Source organism: Bufo gargarizans, chromosome 6 (assembly GCF_014858855.1).
Source record: "Bufo gargarizans isolate SCDJY-AF-19 chromosome 6, ASM1485885v1, whole genome shotgun sequence".
NCBI lineage: Eukaryota > Metazoa > Chordata > Amphibia > Anura > Bufonidae > Bufo > Bufo gargarizans.
Window position 1 is genome coordinate 368,475,429 of NC_058085.1, and position 22,666 is coordinate 368,498,094.

Below are 22,666 nucleotides of genomic sequence, written 5' to 3' on the forward strand. Positions count from 1 at the left end.
CAGTCACTGTGTATGTAAATTACATTACTTATCCTGTACTGATCCTGAGTTACATCCTGTATTATACTCCAGAGCTGCACTCACTATTCTGCTGGTGTAGTCACTGTGTTCATACATTACTTAACCTGTACTGATCCTGAGTTACATCCTGTATTATACTCCAGAGCTGCACTCGCTATTCTGCTGGTGCAGTCACTGTGTACATACATTACTTATCCTGTACTGTTCCTGAGTTACATCCTGTATTATACTTCAGAGCTGCACTCACTATTCTGCTGGTGGAGTCACTGTGTACATACATTACTTATCCTGTACTGATCCTGAGCTACATCCTGTATTATACTCCAGAGCTGCACTCGCTATTCTGCTGGTGGAGTCACTGTGTACATACATTACTTATCCTGTACTGATCCTGAGTTACATCCTGTATTATACTCCAGAGCTGCACTCACTATTCTGCTGGTGGAGTCACTGTGTACATACATTACTTATCCTGTACTGATCCTGAGTTACATCCTGTATTTCTTTTATTAAAATTTTAAAACAAACAGATAAATAAATATATAAAACAGAGACCAAACCAACCATACAGGACATGATGCTCCTCAGCGCGGCGCAGACAGCACCGGTCCAGCCCACTCGCCACAGAACACCAGCTATGTACAATATTTACAATATCTATGTACATGTACTAACCTTCCTGATCCGGTTGCACCTACCTACACTTAACAAATACAGAAGTTAAACTTACAAAAAGCCCACCCACCACCACCCCAATGCAACACACAATTTTTATTTTTTTTATATTATATATATATATATTTTTTTTTTTTGGGTCCCTGAGCTGGTCCCGCATCCCATGCCCCCAGTACATGATAATAGACGTCCATGAACCAGCCCAGGATTTTCTTATATGTCCCAAAGTCCCCAATGTTCCATGGAACCCTCCCCCCATTTACCCACCACCCAACCTAACACTACACCCGACAACTCAACCTATACAAATATACAAATATATATAGACATAAAGACATATAAACTACATTACATAGTACATTACATAGTAGACCTTAACCTCACCACCCACCGTGAGGCTTTTCAGCCGCACACAACCCATTAAAGCCCAAGTTTGGCGCCTGCAAGCCCTATGTCCTCATACAGCCACCAAAACAAAACAAAAATCTACAGTGTCAGCTTCAGCCCACCACCGGGAGGGGAGACAACAGGCTAGGGTACCCTAAAGGCAAAACCCCTCCAGAGGAGAGAGGCTCTACCCGCCCCCAACCTCTCGTACTCCAGAGAGCGCACCTTCACCAGGTCTCCGAGAATGTTCCTAACCACCTCATCCTCGGGGAGGATTTTGCGTTGCGTCGAAACTAAACACTGTGCATGCCACGTGTAGTACCTGACCACTGAGCTGACTAGGAATAAAGTGCAAAGGTCCCTACCACCCAGGTGTCTGAATGCTCCATAGGCCCATTCCGCATAGGAGAGAGTGACCAGCCTAGGCCAGCCAATGGAGGTCCCCACCCTGGTGTAAACCTCTGTGTTAAAGGGACAATGAAGCAGGAAGTGGTCCATGCTTTCCAGCACACCACCGCACTCCTCACGGGGACACCCCCTGTCCTCAGAGCTCCTACACTTCAGATTGTCCCTCACACACAGTTTCCCATGGAAGCAGCGCCAAGTCAAGTCAAAGAACTTCAAGGGGATCCTATTGGAATTTAAAAGCCGTAACCCAACCCTCAGATCCCGACCTGGGCAGTCCCTGAGGGCCAGAGGTTTCTGGAAATGGGTCAACAGAACCCTCTGGTCAAGGAGTCTCCTTGACTGAGTCCTGATTTCCCACATCCCCAGACCCCACCGACGTAATACCTTCAGAACCAGGGCAGCATAAGCCGGGAGATGCCTATGTGGTGTGCGGAGATCCTTCACTTGCCCCCCTGTCTCCCATTCCTGGAAGAAAGGCCGAAACCATCCCCGACAGGAGGCTACCCACAGAGGAGCCCTCTCTTGCCAGAGGTTCGAGAGATTAATCTTAATAAAGGTGTTCACCAGGAACACCACAGGGTTGACCATACCCAACCCTCCTAGTCTCCTCGTACGGTAAGTAACCTCCCTCTTGACAAGGTTCAGTCTGTTTCCCCATAACATCTGGAAGAACAGACTGTAGACCCGAGTCCAGAAAGGTTCCGGCAAGACGCACACACTGCCCAGATATAACAGCAAAGGGATCAGGTAGGTTTTGATAATGTTCACCCTTTCCCTGAGGGTTAAAGACCAACCCTTCCACTGGTCCACCTTCTGAGCGGCAATCTTAAGCCTGCTATCCCAGTTTTGATGGGGGTAATCCCCCTGGCCAAATTCAATGCCGAGGACTTTTGTAGATTCCTGGGGCTCTGGAAGGGTGTCCGGGAGATCAAAACCAGGATCTCCACCTCCCAGCCAGAGACTCTCACACTTATCTCGGTTGATCTTGGACCCAGATGACTCTGAGTAGCGCTCTACCTCAGACAGTACCCACTCTGCCTCCCCTCTCGAAGACACAAAGATAGTTACGTCATCAGCATACGCCACCACCCTCAGTGTAGTCTCCGGAGCCGCCCGGTCCATCCCGATGCCCGCCAACGGCCCACGATCAACCCCTCTAAGGAAGGGATCGATCGCGAACACGTACAAAAGCGGGCTCAGAGGACAACCCTGGCGAACCCCAGATCCCACCCCAAAAGGACGCCCAATCCAACCATTCACAAGCGGGAAACTCTCTGCCCCTGCATACAAGGTCTTAAGCCAATCAACAAACCCCCCGGGCAGGCCATATCTCAGAAGGACAGACCAGAGGTACTCGTGGTTAACACGATCAAATGCTTTTGCCTGATCCAAGGACAGCATGTACCCCTTCCAGTGACCTGCCCTGCCCTGCTCCACGGCCTCCCGGACACTGAGCACAGCACTAAAAGTACTGTGGCCGGGAACAGAGCAATGCTGGGCCCCAGAAAGGAGCTGGGGTGCAAACTTCACCAGCCGATTAAATAGCACCTTTGCCAAAATCTTTCTGTCCACACCGAGGAGCGCTATGGGACGCCAATTCTCAATGTGGAAAGGATCTTTACCCTTTGACAGGATGATCAGGGCCGACCTCCTCATTGACTTTGGTAGAGTACCCGAGGAGAGACACTCATTTAATACCTCAGTCAAGAGGGGAACTAAGGTGTCCTTAAAGGTCTTGTAAAACTCAGATGTTAAGCCATCCGGACCAGGTGATTTTTTGGGAGCAAGCCCCTCAATCACCAGACTGACTTCCTCTTCACTGATCATTTCCGTCAAACCGTCAAGAGAGGGGTCTACCCCTGGTTCAGGGACAGTTTCAGTCAGGAAAGCCGATATCTTATCACGATCAAGATCCCTCCTTGCCATGAGATGTGAGTAAAAGGATCTGACAACCTCCAGGATCCCTGATCTGGACCTTCTCAGAGAACCCGTACTATCAATCAGTCCTGACACAATCTTACTACTCACTGACATCCTGCAGTTTTTGTAAGGGTCGGGCGAGCGGTATTTCCCGTAATCCCTCTCAAAAACCAAAGATGCGTGCCTATCGTACTGACACCTCATAAGCAAAGACTTCACTCTGGAGATCTCCTCACGGCTACCCCCAGTCGAGACAAGACGTTCGAGTTTCCTCCTCAGGCCCTGATACAGGCGATACTTACTCAGACTCCTGAGGCTCGAGAGCTGGCGGAAGAATCTCCCCACCCTTTCCTTGAAGATCTCCCACCACTCAGACTTACTGCCGCAGAGATCCAGCAATGGTACCTGGCTCTGAACGAAATCCTCAAAGGACTGTCTTATCTCCGCTTCTTCCAAGAGAGACGAATTGAGCCTCCAGTAGCCCCTTCCCATTCGGGGGGTCTCTGCAACATTCAGAGAAAACAAAATCATACAGTGGTCGGAGAACTCCACCTCCACAGCGGACACGGCTGAAGAGACGGCTTCCTCCTTTAAATAAAACCTGTCTATTCTAGACCTACAACTAGCCCTATGATAGGTGAACCCCGGGTGGCCTGGGGTGTGCCGGATGTGGACATCCACCAGACGAGCCTCACTAGCTATTTTATTAAGCGCAATGCTGTCGTAAGTCAGCTTGTCCCTGGAACCTCCCCTATCCTGGGGCCTCGTGACAGTATTGAAGTCCCCTCCAAAGACCACCTGCCGACTTGTAAAAAGATAGGGCTTGATCCTCATGAAGAGACACTTACGGTCCCACTTGGACTGGGGACCATAGATGTTAATTAGACGAAGTTCTTGTCCCCTCATGAGGACATCCAGGATCAGGCACCTCCCCATTTCTAATTCAATAACCCGTCGGCATTCTACCGGTGCAGTAAAAAGGACTGCCACCCCGCTATACGGCTCGGCCGCAAGAGACCAGTAGGAGGATCCGCGTCGCCACTCCCTTTTAGCTTTAAATACAGATGCCAAATCTGGCAGCCTGGTCTCCTGCAAAAACAAAATGTCAGCTTCAACCCGGCTGAAAAAATCAAAGGCCGCAAATCTAGCCGTATCTGACTTAATGCTGGCGACATTAATGGACGCCAGCGTCAACGGAGTGAGTGCCGCCATCATGGGTGATTGAATTAGATGGCTTTCTTTTCCCACTGCCCCCACCAACTTTTTCATCAGATGATGGCTTACCCCTCTTCAAACAAACAGATGTGTCCATTTCACCTCTGCCCTTGTGCTCTGACTCCAAGCCAGCCCCCACCCCTGAGGACATGTTTTCCCCAGTAGAAGGAGGCTCGGCGTCCCCCGCAGGCCCAGGTGTCACCGCGACTCCCGAAACCTCCCCACCGGCTCCCTCCCCTGAGGAGGGGGAGGTGTCACCAATGGCTTGGAACCGGTTTGAGAGACTAATCAGAGGGGGGTTGGTTGTACCTTCCTTTGGCATCTGGCGAGTGGGAGAAGATCTTAAATCTCCCTTTTTCCCTGTACGTTTATTACCCTGCTTTTGCCATCCCCCACTTCCCCCGTCATGGGGGGATAATGAGGAGATGGCACCTTCCTCTTCCTGGATCCTCCTAATTTCCTCATCCAGCTCACTGTCCCTTTGGGCCTCAGCAGTAGCAGCAGTCTCAGGGGTGAGATCAGGGGTCATCCCAGCTTCCCCAGTTGCCTGAGGTTCCCGGGATTCACCCATCTCCCTCTCCCTTCGGCGATTTTCCTGACGCCTCAGTTGGGCAGGCGTCTTTTGCTTACTTTTCTTCCCTGGCCCCTCTGTTCCTTCACTTCTGCCAGCCCCTGCCCCAGTAGAATTGGCCTCACGGCTTCCTCCCGCCGGGGCATTGACCGCATTGGCAAAGGAATGAGGGCAGCGACTGAATGGGTGACACCTAATCTCTGCACATGATGCAGCGAGGTGGCCAATCTCCCCACACAGCGCGCACTTCTGTACAGTGCAGTTAGCACTGAAGTGTGTGGGGCTGCCGCATCTGTGACAGAGCTTCGGCTGACCCTGGTAGAAAATCTGGATGCGATCCCTTCCAAGGAAGGTGGCAGATGGTATGTGAGTAACTGTGTTTCCTAAAAGCCTAAGTTTTACCATGAACGTCCAGGCCCCAGACCAGATGCCATGTTCATCCCTGTTCTTCTTGGGAACCTCCACCACCTCCCCATATCGGCCGAGCCACGTCATGATGTCAATACACGAGAGTGACTCGTTACGGGTTAGAACGGTCACCCTCTTCACATTGTTCTGACGAGACACTGCCTGGACGGCAAAATCTCGCCAGCTGGGCTCGTCCTTTGCCATCTCATAGTTCGACCAGAAGAGCTCAAGTCCCTCCGGCCGAACAAAGCTGACATCGAACTCAGGGGTCCCATAGGGATGTATCAAGGCGTAGATGTCTGTCGCCTTGAAGCCCATCTTTAGAAGGAGCTCAACAACTTCTGATCTTGAAGGACATGTATCACTGCCCCTCCACCTCAGACGGACCACATTCCTACGGAGAGCACCCTGCCCAGCTGTCGGGAGGGACCACGTGGTCTCCCCGCTCCTTTGCTCTCGGAAGGCTGAGAGGCCATGCCTATCTATCCAAAAGGATAGATCAACCTCCCTCCCCTCTACATTGATTGTGCTCTCCCCTCTCTTTAGAGCCTCCAGAAGACGCCGCTGCAAAACGCCGTCCCCAGAGCCAGAGGACAAGGAGGGTCCCCTACTCACCCCGGCCGTGACAGTAGCAAAACTGCGCACAGGGGCTGCCACAGCCGGGGGGGCAACCGGACCAGGTTCCACACCCTCCCCGCTTACCAAAGACCCTCCACCACCCACTTCCATATCTTCCATCCCCAAACCAGCCTTACTTACAACAGATTCTGCGACCTCCCTTCCTTCCCTCCTAACACCATTCACTCCACCATCCAAACCCCCAGACATATTTTTATTAAAAATAATTTTCTGCCCCCCACCTGCTCCCTCACTCATACTGGCTGAACCGGTGTGTTTTGGTGTAATTATTGGTACCTCAGCATCACTGGGCCCTGGGGTCGGAGCTGCCCCCAAAAGACAGACCACAGCCCCAACCCCACTTTTATCATTGCCCTCCGCTTCCTCAGTACTACCATTTACAACTTTTGGGCGCGACTGATCCATTACCGGGCGCCGCTGATCCAAACGCTGCTGATCTGTTCTTTCATGGCGCCGCTCATCTGGACCAGCAGCGCCAATACAAAACAAAGGCTTTGGCCTCAGTTCTTGACCTTCATTGGGAGGCGTAACCGTCATAGCTCCGACAGCTCCTTCATGCCTCTGCTGGCCCGAGGGAACAGCGTCATCAGCGGTTGGAGCCATCGGAGCTCCTGCAGCCATCTGTGGCGTGGAGCCACCCCCTCCTCCCATCAGGGAGCAAACTCCAGCGCCAGAGATTTTTCTCTCATCCTCCGCAGTAACCTTCCTGTCCGGCTTTTCAGCCGGTGTCGCACCAGCTCCATCCCCGTTACTGCAAACAGAGACGGAGCTCACCACCATATCGGATACCTCGCTCTCCCCTCTCTCCTGCACCGAGTCCACTGCAGGACACGGGCTGGGCTGAGAAGAGGGGCTAATACAGTGAGCCGGCCCTGCGGTCGACCCGGGGGTCCCAGGGAGGGGGGTGTATACATATCTTACCTGCTCCTGGAGCTTGGTCTTCTTAGCCTTTTTCTTTCCTTCCCCAGGCATCTCCGGTGGCAACTCATCACCAAAGCATAAGTCCTGGAAACGCACTGGGGACTCCAGGAGCTGGATCTCCTCCACTAGGGCCCCTCCCGGGCCGCAGGTCTCATACTCATCCCCCGAGCCGCAGCTGGGTGACCTTGCTATTTGGCGTGCAGGGGGCCCACTGTACGGAATCTGCTCCTGCAGGCTGCCAGGTGGATCTTGCTGGTCATCATCATCATCATCCTCCTCCTGCACGACTGGTTCCTTCTCCACCTGGCTGTCAGGCTGCTGCCCCATCTGCCCCTTCTCCTCCGCCATCTTCCGAAAACGTTCCTCGTTTAGGAGTTTTTCCTTAAACGGGCCGCTTTTATCTCGGAGTACAGTCCGCCTTTGCTCAATCTCGCCAATGTCAGCTTGTAGCTGCTTTATTTGGCTCTCCAGCCCCTGCTTCTTCCTCTTTGGGGCCACTCCAACACAAGACCTCAAGCCGCGCAGCTCCTCCCGGAGCCTCCTCAGGGTCTTAGTCGCGTCTTCGTACTCACGGAGGTGGCTCATGACCCGGGATCCGTAGGTGGAAATGGACTCCCGGGCCCTCAGTACGCCCCAGCCTTCCTCCTCAAGATCTGCTTCACCTCCGTGAACACTCGGCTTTTGCTGGGCCCCGGAAGGGCCACTCTCACCCATGCTGGCATTCGGGTCCTCCTTAGCGGATCCAGCCTTGCGGCTCTTCCTACTACCCTCAGACTCAGGGGAGACAGAAGCCACATTACTGCGACTCCTGCCAGATCTTCTTACCCCTGAGTCCTCCATGCAGGCCAAACGCTGGCTTCTCCTGTCCCCTGAAGGCCTGCCGCTGGGAACAGGAGCCTGGGGCTTGCTTCCCTCGCTCATGCCTGAGAACCCACTCTCCCCCTGGGGAGGAGAGAGCCGGCCTCAGGTGGATAGATTTTCCTCCAAACGCTCAGGAGCAGCAGCAGCAGCAGCAGCAGCTACACACAGCCACAGGCGACCACACCCACAGGTAATCGCAGCTCAGGAACAGCTGGTCCAGAGCTGCACTCACTATTCTGCTGGTGGAGTCACTGTGTACATACATTACTTATCCTATACTGATCCTGAGCTGCGTCCTGTATTACATGGTCTAGAGATGGTCGACCTGGTAGAGCGCTATGAGGCTACCAGAAATCTACAGGAGGGTTATTTTGGGAGGGGGCCAGTTAAACCCCGGAAATCTCCACACTCGACCAGGCGGCAAGTGCCAGAAAAACATGCTCAGGATATACTCTCTATAGACCCAGCTCCGATGGTCTGTTGACGGTGTCAAGAGCCTGGTCACATAAGGGCCGACTGTCCCCATCGGGGGGAACTCATGGACACTAACTATGGCTACCGCCCCTCAATGTATGCCAGGAGGCTGTGTGCAACCGGGACCCTGGGAATCTGAGGCCGAAGGCCAGCAGTATGGGTGACTGCCACTGCGGTGGCAGGGGGGAGCCAAACCCACAGAATGTAACGGTGGGATATGTGGAGGATTTGCTGCTGGGTCCAGAGTTGGTAGATCTCGACATCTCTGGAGACATTTTGGTACAGCACAGCACCAGGACCCGACTTTATCTCGGGCCTGGGAAAATTTGGTAGTAGTTGAGGGTGAGCCGCAACAACTGGGGGCCGAGTCTATGTTCCCCCATTTTGTGGTTCAACAGGAGATGATGTTCCGGGTAATTCAACTTCGGGGTGAGCATATTGAACAGTTGGTGGTGCCCAAGGCATATCGCAAGCTCGTGTTGGAGTTAGCCCACCAACATGTTCTTGGCGGACACCTGGGCCAGCAGAAAAAGCAGGATCGGATCCTACAATGGTTTTACTGACCCAATGTGTTCAGAGAGGTGGAAGAGTATTGCAAGTCTTGCCCAACCTGCCAGATAACCAGCCCCCAGCCACATTTCAGTAGTCCCCTGGTCTCTCTCCCGATTATTGAGGTTCCATTCGAGTGGATCGCTATGGATCTCATAGGCCCAGTACCAAAGTCCGCTAGAGGGCACCAACACATCTTGGTAGTCCTGGACTATGCCACTCGTTATCCGGAGGCGGTGCACTGCGACATACCTCTGCCAAACTCATAGCCAAAGAGTTAATGGAGATGTTTTCCCGAATGGGCCTACCTAAAGAGATTCTGAACGACCAGGAAACCATTTTATGTCAAAAGTCATGTAAACTACTACAGATCAAACAGTTACGAACGGACGTCTATCACCCGCAAATGGATGACCTGGTAGAGAGGCTTAATCAAACCTTGAAAAACATGTTAAATTGCCGCCATCTGTGTGGTCTGTTGGACATAGCCAAAGAGGCATGGGAACAACAACCCACACCACATAAAAGTGTGATTGAGTTTGTCACTCGGATACAAGAGCGGATGGAGACAGTGTTGCCGCTGGTTAGGGAACATATGGAGGCAGCTCAGCGAGCCCAGAGTAAAGTCTGTAATCGCCAGGCTCGGGTTCGGAATTTTAACCCTGGAGATTGGGTTTGGTTCTGATGCCGACAGTGGACAGTAAGTTCCTGGCTAGGTGGCAGGGTCCCTACGAAGTGCTCGAAACAGTTGGGGAGGCAACCTACAGGGTACTCCAGCCTGGGCGGAGAAAGCCTGAGCAGGTGTACCATGTAAACTTGCTGAAACCATGGAAAGATAGGGAGACCAGTATGGACAACAGCCCCCGGCCGAGTTTTCTGGGGGTAGAGTTTCCAGTCCCACCGTCTGATACGAGGGAAGCAGTTGCCACAGTAAAGATTGCTGACAACCTTTCCTCTAAACAGACTCAAGAGGCCAGGGAGTTCGTCAGAAGGAACATGGATGTGTTTTCGGACCTCCCTAGACGCACTTCTATCATCCGACATTACTTTGTCACTGAGCCTCAGGCCAGAATCCGGTTGAAACCATACCAGGTACCTGAGTCACGGCGACCATCTCGGAAGAGGTTCAGCTGATGTTACAGCTAGGTGTTATCGAGGAGTCAAAAAGTGAATGCGCCAGTCCGATAGTCTTAATACCCAAGTCGGACGGGACTTTACGATTCTGTAACGATTTCTGCAAACTTAATGAGGTTTCCAAGTTTGATGCATATCCCATGCCCCGAGTGGGTGAGCTTATTGAGAAGTTAGACCAAGCCTGGTATTTTTCTATTTTGGACCTCACCAAAGGGTACTGGCAGGTACCCTTGACGGAGGCTGCCGAGGAGAAAAACGGCTTTCATCACACCAGAGGGGCTATATCAATACAAGGTATTACCCTTTGGTCTACATGGCACTCCTGCATCATCGGGACTCTTCGGCGTTCCTGGACGATATCGTTATTCACAGTACTGACTGGGAAAGTCACCTACCTAAGGTACAAGCTGTAGTGGGCTCCCTTAGAAAAGGCTGGCTTGACCGCCAACCCAAAAAAGTGCGCACTAGGATTAGAAGAGACCTAATACCTAGTAACCTCAGGTGAACAAAGTTGAGGCAATTCAGAATTGGCCCCGACCTGTCACTACTCGGCAAGTAAAGTCATTCCTGGGAATGGTGGGATACTATATGAGGTTTGTCCCCCACTTTGCTACAATGGCCGCACCATTGACAGGCCTTTTGAAGGGACGCAAGTCAGTAACGGTCCACTGGAATGAGCAGGCGGAAAAGGCTTTCTCCTCTTTGAAGTCGGCCCTGTGTAGGTCCCCGATTTTGGTGATGCCTGACTTCAAAAGGGAGTTTATAGTATAGACTGATGCCTCAGAAGTAGGCCTCAGTGCTGTACTGTCTCGGGAAGTCAACGGGGAGGAGCATCCTGTTGTCTTCCTCAGCCAGAAGCTTACCCCAGCCGAGACCAGGTATATTATAGTGGAGAGAGAGTGCCTGGCCATCAAGTGGGCACTCGAGTCTCTCTGCTATTATCTGTTGGGGAAAAAGTTCTGTCGGGTGACCGACCACTCCCCTGTCAAATGGATGAGCCAGGCCAAGGACAGAAATGCCTGGGTCACCCGGTGGTTTCTGTCTTTGCAAAATTTCAAGTTTTTTGGTGGAACACAGGTCAGGCCGGTTACTAGGAAACACGGATGCCCTGTCCCGGGTACACTGTTTAATGTGTGTCATTGAACAAAAGGGGGAGGTATGCAGGAAGGAACAAGGGGCCATCATTGATGGTCGTTACGTGTCACCGAAGTTCCTAGCCTCAGTGAGGTAAGAGACAGTTATTTTTCCTGAAGTGTCAGTATTGCAGATTGCAGTCTGACACTTCAGCTGTTTACTATGGCTGATCCGGGACGGCTTTTACTGGGGGTACTTCATTCATAAATTGGGCGGTGCAGGTGCATGACGTAGTGAGTGACGCGCCGCCCGCCCGCCCTCTCGGCCTTCCTCCTCCCTCCTCCGGGACTTAGTTGTAAGTAATACAGCTGGATTACATATGATTATTATATCTTAACAATGGCTACAGAAAAGAATATACAACAGTGAGCGGGGCCGGTGCATTAGAATACAGAGACTGCACCGGTCCCCGCTGTCATTCCCAATCCAGATGCCGGCCCGCAGCCCCTCCTACCTCTGTTGATACACCTGCTCACAGCGATGAGACATGGCGACGGCCGTGTATCATTAGGTAAACTAATCGCAGCATTTTTGGGTCGGCCAAATCGCTATATCGCGTCACGGGATTCGTCGGATTCAAATTTTACTACATTACGTCAGGATTCTAGTCCACAAATCCAACAAGATTCAAGGGATTCGTGAATTCGACGGATTCGTCGTCCCACCTCTAATTTGTACTATTCCTGCAGCCACTCATGCTGTCTAATCCTCAGGATAAGGCCTCATGCACATGTTGCCCGGCCGTGGCCGTATTGCAGCCTGCAAACAGCGGGTCCACAATATCCGGGCACCGGCTATGTGCTCCCCGCATCACGGATGCGAACCCATTCACTTAAATGGGTCCGCAATCCAGAGCTGCGGTGCGTAACGAGGCACGGAATCCCACAGAAGCACTACATCGTTTTTCTGTGGTGTTTCTGTCCGTGCCTCCGCACCGCAAAAAAATAAAACATGTTCTATTTTTTTGCGGTACGGTCGGATCATGGACCCATTCAAGTTTAATGGGTCTCGAACCATCCAGGCCACCGCATGGACGTTGCCCGTGCATTGGGGACAGCAAATTGCAGTCCCCAATGCACGGAACGGCCGCGTGCATGCTGCCTAACATTATAACAGTAAGAACACTTAAAGATTCCAGAATGTCACCTTCTCAAATGCTGGAGACTCTACCAGTAACTATGTAACACTTGTCCTATAATGTAGTGTTCTTGCCTTGATTTCCTGCGTCATCTCCAAGGAACAAGCTCTGATCTTAAGGGCCTATCATGTCAGCCTTACGCATTGTATAATTAACAGACTCTTCATTATAGAGATTTTCTTCTTTGTTTTTGCCAGTTTTAAACAAAATTTCATCGTAAACTTTATCTGCACTCGTGTCTTAAAGTGCACCTCTAATTATGAAACACCTTTTGTTAAGTGAATAGTGCATGTGACTATAAGAAACTTTGTAATATACCGAATCAAAAACATTTCCTTCTGTATTTATCAGGCTGCTTTGCTATTATTTCCTGCTTTTAACAATGATGTGTATGGGGTGGAAGAGGAGGCGACTGGATGAGAGAGACACACAAGCTGCAGTTTCTTAGCTCTGCTACACTTAGCACTTGTGACTCTACTGTATCTAGTAAGATAATGATCTACCACTGTTCACAGTGAGATGATAAATCTCTATCTAGCTGGCAGCAGCCTCCTCATTCCTCCTTTTCTCTCCATAGACGTTTGTGTATGAGGCCAGGACTGGTGCTATTAGAGATAAAAGGCTGAGTGAAGGAAAGTAGGAAGAAAACAGCCTGAGAAGCCCATGATGAAATATAATTCTTTAATAAGATATATTACAAAATTTGTATTCTCCTGCAATATTCAGACTTGTTTATGATAGGAGGTACACTTTAAGTAAGGAACAGGACTGTTAGTGTTGGCATTGTATCAGTCCAACCATTTGCCTCGCACTGGCACAGTGGATTATGTCTGTTATAAATCAGCCGCCAACCATTCCGCTCATGCCAGAAATCTGTCATCTCTACGACGGGACGACATTGTCTTCCTTAAAAAATAGGAAAAGAAAACGACTGCACATATTCTGTATAAAAGGCAAGGAGCTGTATTTTCTCCTTTGCTTTTCCTCTTATTTCTTTTTTAATTACTATAATTAAGGTTTATGGTTTTAATGAGTCGGAATAATACAAATAATGTAAAGCCCAGTGGCCATAATTACTGGGGTGATGTGTAATTGAGGCTTTTAATGGCAATTTACCTGAAGTGCTGCTGATTTTTCCCAGTAGAAGGTGCATGAGAGTATGAGGAGTGTGAACACAGGCTGAGAGGAGGCTCAACCTCTGGAGACGTCGGGAGACCAAAGTGAAGGACGTGACAACTAGAGATGTCCCAAACTATTCGCCGCAGCGGGCGAACATATGCGATGTTCGATCCGCCCCATATTCGTCATCATTGTGTAAACTTTGACCCTCTACCTCACAGTCAGCAGACACATTCCAGCCAATCAGCAGCAGACCCTCCCTCCCAGACCCTCCCACCTCCTGGACAGCATCCATTTTAGATTAATTCGGAAGCTGCATTCTCAGAGAGAGGAGGGACAGTGCGGCTGCTGCTGCTGCTGATCTAATAGGGAAATAGCTAGGCCAGTGTATTCAGTGTCCACTACAGTCTCATCTGATCTCTGCTGTAAGGACAGCACCCCAAAAAGCCCTTTTTAGGGCTAGAACATCAGTCTGCTTTATTTTTATTTTTTTCCTGTGTAATCTTATTGCAGTTGCCTGCCAGCGTGTGTGTCAGGCTCACAGCGTATACTGTGCCCACTTGCCCAGTGCCACCACTCATATCTGGTGTCACAGTAGCTTGCATTTAAAAAAAAAACATAACTTTGTTGACTGTAATATAATAGCAGTCAGTTGCCGGCACGCGCGTGTGTTTCATGCCCTGCAAGTGCATAGTGTCACCAGCGCAACTCATATCTGGTGTCACATTCGATTCCATTTAAAGAAAAATAACAATTTTGACTGTGAATAACTGCCAGTCAGTTACACACGTGTTTGTGTGTTTAAGGCCCAGTGCAGCGCATAGTGTCACTTCAGCGCCATTCATATCTGGTGTCACAGTAGCTTGCATGCATAGTACAACTTAACTAATCTAAAAACAAATGACAGGCAGAGGCAGGCCTCCCCGCAGGGGCCGTCGTGGTCGTGGTGCTGTGATTCCCTTTGGCCCTAGAATAATGCCCAGTGTTCAGAGACCACTGACTGTCTAACACAGGACACCCAATCTTCTACAGCTTCCACTCGGAACCTTGACGCACCATCCTCCTCCAGCTCAGCTTCGGGCACCTCTCAAGTTGCCACTCGCCCGCCTGCCACCACCACCACCACTAGCACCACAGCCGCTTCACTTGATCCCTCAGAGGAGTTATTTACACATCAGTTGGAAGAAATGAGTGATGCGCAACCATTATTCCCAGAGGATGTAGATAACAGGGATATGTCTCAGTCAGGCAGCATTACACAGATGGACGTACGGTGTGATGATGATGATGTTGTACCCGCTGCTGTTTCCTTTGCTGAGGTGTCAGATACAAGTGAAGCGGTTGATGATGACGATGTGTCCGTGGATGCCACGTGGGTGCCCGCTCGAAGAGAAGAAGAACAGGTGGAAAGTTCAGATGGGGAGACAGAGAGGAGGAGGAGACGAGTTGGAAGCAGGGGGAGGTCGTCGCAAGGAGCTAGTGGCACAGTCAGACAGCATGTATCGGCACCCGGGGTCAGCCAGACAGCACGCCAATCAACGCATGCTGTTGCCACCACCAGAATGCAGTCATTGCAGAGCTCAGCAGTGTGGCATTTTTTGTGTGTGTCTGCCTCTGATAACAGCGATGCCATTTGCAACCTGTACCAAAAGAAACTGAGTCGTGGGAAGTCCAACACCCACCTAGGTACAACTGCTTTGCGAAGGCACATGATTGCACATCACAAACGCCTATGGGATCAACACATGAGTACAAGCAGCACACAAACTCAAAGCCGCCATCCTCCTCCTGGTCCAGCATCTTCAGCCACGTCAACCACTGCTGTCCTCCTTGCCCCCTCTCAACCATCCGCCACTCTGTCTCTCACCTTGAGCAGTCCCTGCTCATTTGCCCACAGTCAGGTGTCTGTCAAGGACATGTTTCAGCGTAAGAAGCCAATGTCACCCCCTTGCCCGGCGTCCAACAGCTGGCTTGTCGGAACTCTTAGCCCGCCAAGCTTTTACCGTTCAAGCTGGTGGAGTCTGAGGCCTTCCAAAAATTTGTAGCTATTGGGACACCGCAGTGGAAGCCGAAATTTCTTTGCACAAAAGGCAATCCCAAACCTGTACTCGATTGTGCAAAAGGAAGTAATGGCATGTCTGGCACACAGTGTTGGGGCAAGGGTCCATCTGACCACTGATACCTGGTCTGCAAAGCACGGTCAGGGCAGGTATATCACCTACACTGCGCATTGGGTAAACCTGCTGACGGCTGCCAAGCATGGAATGCGTGGCTCTGCAGCGGAGTTGGTGACACCGCCACGACTTGCAGGCAGGCCTGCTGCCACCTCTTCTACTCCTCCTACTCCATCCCCAGGGGCTATTCCACATCCCGGATACGACAGTGTCACGCCGTCTTGGGGTTGACTTGCCTGAAAGCAGAGAGTCACACTGGACCAGCACTCCTGTCCGCCCTGAACGCACAGGTGGATCAGTGGCTGACTCCGCACCAACTGGAGATCGGCAAAGTGGTGTGTGACAACAGAAGCAATTTGTTGGCGGCATTGAATTTTGGCAAGTTGACACATGTGCCGTGCATGACACATGTGTGTAATCTGATCATACAACGCTTTGTGCATAAGTACCCAGGCTTACAGGACGTCCTCAAGCAGGCCAGGAAGGTGTGTGGCCATTTCAGGCGTTCCTACACGACCATGGCACACTTTTCAGATATCCAGCGGCGAAACAACATGCCAGTGAGGCGCTTGATTTGCGACAGCCCGACACGTTGGAATTCAACACTCCTAATGTTCGACCGCCTGCTCCAACAAGAAAAAGCCGTCAACGAGTATTTGTATGACCGGGGTGCTAGGACAGCCTCTGCGCAACCTTGTGCAAATGGGGAGTTTACGGTTGTGCAAATGGACTGTTTGCGGTGCGTTAAACAGGGAGTTTGGTCTGTCACTGTGAAGCGGGCCTAACCGTTACACTACCTGATCGATACAACATCATACCTGATGTTTTAAAGCACGTTATTCTAAACAATTTAGGAATGTTAGGTGATTTATGCCCTTTATGGATTAAAACCCGACTCTGCGTCAACTACGTAATTTTCCATGGGAGTTTTGCCATGGATCCCCCTCCGGCATGCCACAGTCCAGGTGTTAGTCCCCTTGAAACAACTTTTTTATCACTATTGTGGCCAGAAAGAGTCCCTGTGGATTTTAAAATTCGCCTGCCCATTGAAGTCAATGGCGGTTCGCCCAGTTCACCCGTTCGCGAACATTTGCGAAAATTCTCGTTCGCCGTTCGCAAACGGAAAATTTTATGTTCGCGACATCTCTAGTGACAACCAAAGATTCAATTTGATGCCTTAGCCCTGTACCTAAACAAACACTACTCTGCACCTTCTACAGCCATGGCCACCAGTGAAACCATAGCAAATTTCTGAATCATACTGTAGTATTCTGGTCACATTATAAGGCAGTTTTATAACATGTCTTCCTCTCTCTTCCTTTGAGAAGCAGCCATGACTTTTACCACCTCCGTATTAAGTGATAAAAAAGTAGTCACGACCCAGAGGAGAAGACAGAAGTGGTTTACAACCACTTCTGCCTTTTCTTTTCCAGCTCACGTACAGTAGTGGTCAGTAAGCACTATACAGTGAGTAGAGGAAGTGGTAATGGCACTGCCTCTGTCGGACCAGGCAATCGTTGGGTAACCCCCTGGCATGGCAGAGCAAGATCAGCTCTGCCAGTGACTGGTGAGGACACGGGTCTCTTTTCACTTCTAATTGGGACTGAATGCTGCATTTACAGTGAAAAACTGCAAAGAAAAAAATGTGAATGAGAGAATATCACCTAGAAGTCTTTTTATAATCTCATTGGGGATATGATGTGTAATAGATATGAAATGTATCGAAAAAAAAATAATATATATAAATACAATAAAAACTAAAATGTGACACTTTATTTTAGTGTAAGTTTGCTAATAAAAAAAGAGCTGTACATTAAAATATATGTTGTATATAAAATATAAAACCATATTATACACTCCTCAACATTAAAATTACAACTCCAAGAAGGAAAAGTTGTAGAATTATGTTAATGATATGCAAATAATAAAAAATGGAAAAAGAATATTCAAAACATCTGGATTTATTGAGTCTGGAGTATGAGCTACACACACACAGAAATCCATGCATACTCCTCGACAAACTATTGACAACCAATGCCATCTCAGATGTGCTCGATGGGAGACAAGTCCGAAGACTCTGCAGGCCATGGTAGCAATGAGCAACATGCAGCCTGGCATCATTCTGTTGAATAAAATCTCACCTTGAACCCTTTGGAGAAATAGCCAAACTACTGGTTCCACGACCAAATCAATGTAATGTCAAGCTGTTAGTACCTGAAATGAAGACAATAGGGGTCTGGCTGCCACACATTATGCCACCCCTCACCATAATCCCTGGAGTAGGACCACTCCTACTGATTTTCCCTTGTGAAGGCCTCTTCATGGTGTTGTCCACCTCGTCTCTAGACCTGGCTATCACTGTGTCTAAGACGGATACTCATCGTTGAAGAGGATAGACCTCCATTACAGCCTCCATTGCCATCTTGCTGTCCACCATGATAGCTTTTGAGAGCAGTGGCATGAGGTCAGTGGACTCCTGTAGCTGGACGTCTGGCTTGTAGCCCAATGTTGTACAGACGACTTCTGATGGTTTGTGTAGATGCTGTTTGCCGCTCAAGGCTTAGGATATGTTGAGTGAAGTATTGACAATTTTGATTTGTCTGCTTCACCGAATTTAACTAAAAATTTTTGGGGTGACAAATGTATTTGTCAAAAAAGCGCATTTCTTTGTAAGTAGTGGATGCAATTAGTGCCCTCATTGTATCCCTCAGATGCCGCGTTCATAGCTGATTGCCGCATCTGACAGTAATAATGCGGTGTAAAATAATAATAAAATCACACTTACCCTCATCCATTTGATCGCAAAGAGCCGGTCGTCTCCATCTTGATTGAAGATCTAGTGTGAAATCTTGCGCAGCCCGTGATGATGTCATTATGTCGGCCGGTGTGGTGATGTCATATGTCACCACACACGGGATTTTGTGCTAGATCTTCAATCAAGATGGCGGCAGCCGGCTTTTGGTGCTCAAACGGATGAGGTAAGTATGATGTTTTTTTTATATTTTTTACCGTTATTCAGGGGAAATCAATTTGCTACCACGAAGCACAAGGCAATTCGGCTTTGCAGCAAATCAAATTTTTCCTGAAATTCGGATCAAATTCCACTTTGAATTCCACTAGATCTGACGTCCAATTCTACATGCAGTACAGAATGGATCACTAGGCGCCATTCTTCTATTCTGATGATCTGTCCGCACAGAGATTCTCCTCTGTGCACTTCTTCATGTTATTCCAGTTCATCGTTGTTCTCTGAACCACCAGGACACTCAACGTTGACCAGCGCTGACATCTCGTCCTAGACACACCACTATCTACTGGAGTGATTAACCGAGGTTTCTCCGGTCAAGGTTTTTATCCCTCTCAGTTTGTGGCAAGTAGTGATAACTGTCACATCGATGAACAGGAGGCATTGCACAATCATCCCACACAACCTGATCAGATTTTTGAGGTGTCATTTGGCTAAAAGACTTTACTTATAATCTGGCTTTTATATCCCTCCCATGTGCCTCAGCCTTATAAACCATGTTACTATGTTACTCGTCATTGACGAGTCTGTGCTATATTAACAACTCCTATCATTGTTACTGTTAATGTTCTGATAGATACCGATTAGCAGCACCACAATCCACTGGATAATATTTTGAGACGTGTGTAGTCGGGGAAGAGACACCTCGTTAATAAACCCAGTACTGGCTGTGCACAGTTTGCTCCACATTTCTTGGCTGAGCTAATGGGGAGCCGGGAGACTAAAGTGCGGTCAGTGAGAGGTTAGACGGGCAGAGACTGAGGCTGTCCTGAAAGCGCGAGACGGAACATTCTCTACAGAGAGACCCAACATAAAGAGTGCAGTCGCTGTGCATTTCATTTACTCAGACAGCCAGTAGCTCTATATTTAATTTAAGCCAAGACAACCTGCCTGGAGAGCGCCAGCATCAGACAAATTTATAGCGGAGAGGAACAGCATGTTGTGTGTGAGGGAAGAGCCAGGGCCAAGCTGAGAACTGAGCCGAGCAGAACAGATCTGGCCAGTCCTGGGAATTATCTGCCGCTGTATAGACAGTGGTTTTTGCAGATTTGTATCCATTTCTAATCTAAATGTTCTCGTAAAAATCCATGCATCCAATGTGGAGGTAATGGAGCAGAAACATGAAAGGACTCAAACATATTCTGCCTCTGTGTGTTTTACAGTCACCACACAGTACATGCAGTGCCCACGGCCCCCAACCTTCTTGTCTCTTTGGAAGTCATCCAGTAGACTCCATGTCACCTTCACATGGGGTTCTTTTCTGCTGGACTCCTTGGAGATTCCTCTTATGCTCTGATGGGCCAGTTCAACCCTGATATATGTTAAGTTGCATCACTGTTACACAGTCATCATCTCCTCGCCTCTCTAATCTCCTGCTTTAAGTGACAACAGTACAATACTGGAGCTTGGAGAGGTCAGTAACCTACTGGACACAAGATAATGAATTCACCTCTTCCCTTTCTTAGACCACCGTGGGTGTGGAAATTAATCATTTTACTACTTTACACTACTAGACATGTTGACTTACCTCCAACTACCCTGGTGGAATTAGCTAGTTCTTTGCTCTAGATTACTGGTAATATTGGAACTAGCCATGTCACTATGTAAACTCTCAGTGATGTTAATGTTAGCCCCTTTACTACTTTAGACCACCAGGCTGATTGACATTAACCCCTTCATTTCACTGGAACCCTATGGATGTTAACATCGACCACCACACTTCATCATGGATATTGTCATTAACATTTTTCTACCCTCGACCACCAGGAGCTATCCTTTCATTACCTCAGCCTACCAGGAATGTTGGGATTAAGCCTTTCATTACTTTAGAACACCAGGGATGTTGGCATTAACCCATTACTGCCATAGACTACACTAGATGATGATATTAACCATTTCACTACCTTAGACAGGGATGTTGACAGGATTACTAGAGCTTTGAACAAATATGCTCATGTAGTTGCTTACATCATGTACATCTTACCCATGATTTATTTTATTCTTTTCACTTTGGACTTTCCCGACCCATGAAAAGTCACTCTGGTTTGTTTCCATCTTGTATGTGGCACTTCCTGTTGCTGTATCGAACCAAATACATAATTCACTTTTTCTACGTCTGCCACAGTTCCCTTACCGACCTAGGTTTAGCTCCTCTGACCCAGCAAGTTACACAGACACTCCCCAATCACTTCCATATTGCTGTTTTGGCACATCCATGGACATAACATCACAGGAAATAAAGAGCTGAATGGATAGGGTGACATGACCACAGCCCAGAATGGAAGATAGGACCAAAAGAGGTACAATAAATACTGTCATTTCTTGCTCCAGGGTTACAGGATTCTATAAAGTGCAAAATAATGTATTTCTGTATTCTACAGCATCCATGTTCAGGAATTGCCTCCAGGGCCTGAGCATACCATACCACAGTTTGTCCCGCTGTGAGAATATCCACATCTCAAGGTGGAATTTGTAGGGATGTACTGTAAGTACAGAAAAATGCTCAATGAATGTAGCAGAAGAGTTTGCCTGCCGTCAGGCAGAACTGATCTGTAGGATGCATTGCATTACCAGAAGTATTAAACCTCATGCCTAAATGTGAATGCGTACAAGTCAGCTAGAGAAGATTAGAGTGAGGAATGAGTCTTCCTCACTCTAATCTTCTCTAGCTGACTTAAGAAAACACGTGACTTATTAACTACGTGTGCAGCTGTGAAACCTGTGGCATACAGGAAAGTATACTTAGTCATTAATGAGTCATTGGCCCACAAGCAACTTAAACATGGAGGAATCATGACTTTGGATGGGAAAAATGACGAATATTTAAAAAAAAAATAATATATAGCAATAAGAAGATTATAGCACTATTTTAGCTAAATTGCTCTATATTAGTTTTTTTTCGAATATTTGCTATATTGCTATACATTTTTGTTTTAGAATATTACGAATATTCGAAAAAACAAATATATTCGATATAGTATCGAATATATTAGTTTTTTCTAATATTCGTAATATTCTAAAACAAAAATATTTAGCAATATAGCGAATATTCGAAAAAAAACTAATCTAGAGCAATTTAGCTAAAATAGTGCTATAATCTTCTTTGTCTAATAGTTCTAATTTTTTTCTCATCTGAAGTTCAGATTGGAAAAAAATTACAACTATTAAAAACAACATTATAAGTTTATATACAAAAAAAAAGATTATTGCACTATATTAGCTAAATTGCTCTATATTTTTTTTCCAATATTCACTATATTGCTACGGTATATATTCTTGTTTTAGAATATTACAAATATTCAAAAAAATTTATATATTCGATATAGTGCTATATATTAGTTTTTTAGAATATTCGTCATTTTTCCCATCTAAAGTCATGATTCCTCTCTGCTTAAGTTGTTTGTGGGCCAGTGACTTATTGGCCCACAAGCAAGAAGCAGGGAGGAATCATGTTTTTACTCGGCAATTGAAAAATTTGCGATAAAAATTTGTATTACGAAAATTCGCATATTTGCATATTATGCTAACATTACCTTGCTGATTTTTCGAGTAAAAAAAATTGTAGAATATAACAAATATTCGAATTTGCGAATGTTCTGCCCATACTAATGGCAGAATAAAGTAGAGACAGGTGAGTTGATTTCAGCGGTCTGTCATTTATAAGTTAAAAGTAAGTGGTTGCCGAGAAACAACCTCAGAATCATTGCAGACTGGGACTGGAAAAGGCTCATGGCCACCTGAGAAGAGTCATGGTTATTCATGAATTCTTGCTCTCTCTGCCCACCTGCTGATGTCTGACAGTCCTCTACAGAGTTTTCTCCATTTCTCTCTAGGAGAGAACTGCCAATCATTAGCAGATTGGTGGGGATTGCAGGAGATTATGAATAACTCTG